Raw genomic sequence first — 4,779 nt, 5'->3', positions numbered from 1 at the left:
CAGATGTGCAAGGACGTTGTCAGCTTGCAATCCTTTATTTTTTTTTTTTTAATTTTTTACACCTACAGCACCTGGTCTTCCTAGATAGTTTCCCATCCAAGTACTAACCAGGCCCGGCCTTGCTTAGCTTCCAAGATCAGACAAGATCGGGCTTGTTCAGGGTGATATGGCTGTAGACTTTTATGAGGCATTTTAAATACCCATATACAATGTCATGGTTAGGAAGCAATTTCCAAATGTAACTACAAGAATCAAGATGATTACTTAGAGATGTATTTTTACTAAAGATCACTATGATGATAATATAGAAGTTTCTTAAAAATATTTGTAATTGTCATTTTTTTAATACTGGAAGAAAAAATATTCTCTTGTGTCTCATAGCGTTTAGGATGTTCTTCATGGAACTGAGTAAAAAGATGAAACCTGTTAACGAAAAGATTAATTTAAAAAATAAATTAATAAATAAAAAGAGTGAATTAAAAAAGATTAATTAATTTAAACAAACAAACAAACAAATAAATAAATAAAAGTTAAGCCCATGAATGCTGTGGAGCTGAAATATAGCTGCACATTTACTGTTCATATTGAGGAAAGGAACATAATTCTTCATCAGAAGTATAATAATTGATTACAGCTAACATTGGAAATTTTAAAGTATTCATCTTTTTGAATGAATGCCTTCATTTTTAACAAAGACTGGTGATAGAGTTCAGGGCACACTACCCCAAAATATGGCACTTTGGCATGTTGAATATTTTAAGCTGAAGGAGTATGAAAACAGCAGAAGCAGGAAGGTTACTGTGACCTTTCTCCTACCCTTCTCCCCTGAAACAAGTCATAAAATCCTCTTGTGAGAAGTGCCCTCCCTATTACCAGAGGGAAGGAGCATTTTACCTCTGAAGATAATCCTAATGAATAGGCCTTGCTTGGTTTCCCCCAGTTTTCTACACTTACCTCCATACCCCCTTGATCCTCAAACCCAGAATAAAAATACTCAGGTTTGTTTCTTTGGATCTTTATTTCCTTGTGAAGGTTCCTTCTCATGTAAAATTTATATTAAATAAATTTGCATGCTTTTCTCCTGTTAATCTGTCTTTCAGACCAAGCCAGAGACCTTAAGAGGATTGAGGAAAACATTTTCCTTCCCTACAATGGAGAGTTTCTGGTTTATGATATCTGAGAAACAGATTGTTACTTGTTCATTTTTAGGTTGAGAGGAATATAGGTAATTTTGTTTTCTGTAAAGCAAGAGTCAATTAGGAGTTTAGATGAAACTGTGATAGACTTTTTGGTAATAGATTCTTTTTTAAAAGAGAAACTGATGTAGTAAAGTCAGGATTTAGCTGCCTGCTGGTAGTAATTTAATTTGTAATCTCTCACCCCTAGTCAGGGATGCTTGAGAACATATTATGTGAGAATATTATGTAAATATTCAGTAAAACCTCAGGAAAACGGCACATGGATATCAAGTTTTCTGGAGAGTCTGAAAAGATTTAGAAAAATCAAGGCGCTTAAAACTGTAGAAACAGAATTTGTATAGCTAGAGACGCATATCAAATCACAACGACATCAAAAACCCTGTCAGTTTTGGTTATTTATTGACTGAGAAGAAGTGACAAAAAAATCGATGAAAGTGCTTTTAATTTGGGAATGAATTGACCCAACCTGGGGGACAGGGGAGGAGAATGGGGGTAACCAAGTCTTGAAGAACTGCAAGAGAGGGGTAGCTGCAGGAGTAGAAATAAAAGGAAACTACAAATATCCAGATAAATCTGCAAATCTGCTGTTTATATGAGTCAGGTTATAAAATGAAAATTGGTGTTTTGGATAAAGTACTGGAAGAACTGCAAGATCCTAAATTGATGAAAATTCTGTTTTCAGCATTCTGGGTTTAACGAAGGAGAAAGCAGAACTGGGAGATTTTTAAAAAAGAGTTGGGAAGTGGTAACTGACCTCAAAACTCTCTTATAATTCTAAAACCAATTGTAGAGTTACTTCTTAGACTATATACTCATAGTAAAATGGAGTGTCACTTCTGTTTCATTAGTGAGAAATTATATCATGAAAACTGATTAGCTATATGCGATTGAACAATTTGTACATATTGGAGTAAAGCAGTGGTTCTCAAAATGTGGATCCTTGCCTCAGTATAATGCTTTTGAAATGAATCACTGTGTGTGTTACTAGTTTGGTCATTGTTGTTGCCAAGTAGTATTCCATTGTATGAACATACCTACAGTTTATCTATTTACCTGTTGATAGACACAGAATATTTCTGGCTTTAATGTTAAAGCTGCTATGGACATTTGTGCACAGTTCCTTGTATAGATATATTTTCATTTATCTTAGGTAAACATCTAGCAGTGAAATATCTGGGTTGTATGGTAGGTTAAGTTTAACTCTATAAGAAACACAGTTTTCCAAAGTGGCTGTACCATCTTGCATTCCTACCAGCAATGCATGAGCATTCCTGTTGTGCCGCATCCTTGCTAACATCTCAAATTATCGGGTGTTTGAATTTTAGACATTCTAGTGAGGGTATAGTAGTATCTTACTGTGGTTTTAATTTGTGTTTCTCTGATGACTTATGATTTTGAGCATCTTTCATATCACGCCTGTTTTTAAAAAATTTGTAAAATACTAAACTCAAAGACCCTAGCCCAGGAGTCCCTAACCTTTTTGGCACCAGGGACCGGTACTCCTATGAGAATCTAATGCTTGATGATCTAAGGTGGAGCTGAGGTGGTGATCTGAGGTGGAGCTGAGGTGGAGCTGCTGCAAATACAGATGAAGCTTTACTCACTTGCCTGCCGCTCACCTGCTTTGTGGCCTGGTTCCTAACAGGCCATGGACCAGTACCGGTCTGTGGCCTAGAGGTTGGGTACCCCTTCCCTAGCCTGTACTTGTGGAGTCATCTGATTCTAAAATTCTTAGGATGAAAACAGCACAGCCATTTCACATTGGTATAAATCTCTACAAGTACCCAACATGGTACTTTTGATAAACATTGGCTGAGTTACAGTCTAATGAAGTGCTTAAAGGTAACAGTTACTGTAAATAAAGGTAGGAGGGGTTTTTCAGAAGGTGATGTATCTGATTTAACTAGAATATTTCAATATATCTGATTTTATTAGAATATTTTAATATATCTGAAGCTCTTTGGGGGAAAATAGTGTTTAAGATTATTTTTAAATAAAATGTTCAGAATAATGACAGTGTCCTTGAAAATAGAAGACTAGGAAAAGACTTCTCATGTAAAGCATTTCTTTAAAAATACAGGGCATGCTTGTTCCTGGACAGTTAGTAAATCCGAGTCCTCTTTCAGCTCTGGTCAATCCCTGCTATTTATTTATAATTTCAAAAATTTTATTTTAAATTATAGTTGACATACAATATTATATTAGTTTCCAGTGTACAACACAGTGAATCAACATTTATATACCTTACAAAGTGATCACCACAAGAAGTCTAGTTCGCATCTGTCACTGTACATAGTCATGATATTATTGACTCTATTTCTTACTCTGCGCCTTACATCCCTGTGACTTATTCTATAATAGGCAGTTTGTAGTTTTTAATCCCCTTCACCTTCTTCACTCACTATTGTGAACTGCCCCACAACTATTAGGTAGTTTTTTTAAAACATGATTAGATTACTTAGATTTAACAATACTGTTTTGGAGGAAAAAGAATATCCTTGTTAGTACTGACAGTGAGATATTTTCCTTTTTACTTTAAGATAATTAAGTGAAATGAACGTGTTGATTTCTAGCTGTGACAGTCAAAGATGCATGAATTTTTCCCCTAACATTTTATTATGAAAAATTTTCAAACGTACAGAAAAGTTGAAAGAATGCTACAATGAAGATTCATATACCTACCACCTACATTCTATAATTAACATTTTACTGTATTTGTTTTATCTTATACTATCCATCTATCTATTGATTGATCCATCATTTTTTACATATTTCAAAATAAACGACAGACACCAGTTAAATTCTTTGTAAGGATAGAGTCTCTAGGTATACATGTGCACTGCTGCGTAAACATGTCTGTTTTCTGGAAATAAGAGACACCAATATTTCCTAGAATAAATACCTCTAGATATCTGCCTTTATTTTATTTTTTAAAATTAATATTTCTTTTTTTATGGTGACATTGGTTAACGAAATCCAATAAGTTTCAGCTGTACATTTTAACAGTAAGGCATATATATTTACACTATATATTCACCGCCCATAGTTGGATTTCTCTCTGTCACCACATATTTAACTCCCTTTACTCCATCTACTTCCCCCTACCCTTCCCCACTTCTACCATCTGGTAACCACTAGTCTATAGTCCATGTCCATGAGTCTCTGTTTGTTCGTCCTGTTCATTTGTTGTTTTTAGGTTTATATCCCACACATAAGTGATATCATGTGATTTTCACCTTTTTCTGTCTGGGTCTTTTCGCTTCGCATGATTATCTCTAGGTCCATCTATGTTGTCGCAAATGACAGTATTTCATCTCTTCTTATGTCTGAGTAATATTCCCTTGTATATGTGTACCACAACTTCTTTAGCCAATCATCTATTACAGGACATTTCAGTTGTTTCCATGTCTTGGCCACTGTGAATACTGCTGCTATGAACATCAGTGTGCAAATATCTTTTCAGATATGCGTTTTCAAGTCTTTGGGGTAAATCCCCAATAGAGAGATTGCTGGATCATATGGTAGATCAAATCTTAGTTTTTTGAGGCAGCTCCATACTGTTTTCCATAGTGGCTGTATC

At 34.9% G+C, this 4,779-nt stretch overlaps 1 protein-coding gene and 1 pseudogene across 2 annotated transcripts in view; one reads left to right on the top strand and one right to left on the bottom strand.

The window, feature by feature from the left end:
* Positions 1-4,779, top strand: part of FUNDC1 (FUN14 domain containing 1) — an 83,607-nt gene that overhangs the window by 28,203 nt on the left and 50,625 nt on the right. The gene's annotated exons all lie outside the window — the stretch shown is intronic.
* Positions 60-178, bottom strand: LOC112484749 (annotated as a pseudogene).

This window comes from Pteropus alecto, unplaced genomic scaffold, assembly GCF_000325575.1.
Source record: "Pteropus alecto unplaced genomic scaffold, ASM32557v1 scaffold77, whole genome shotgun sequence".
In the NCBI taxonomy this organism is placed as follows: Eukaryota; Metazoa; Chordata; class Mammalia; order Chiroptera; family Pteropodidae; genus Pteropus; species Pteropus alecto.
This window is presented reverse-complemented; position numbering and strand designations above follow the sequence as displayed.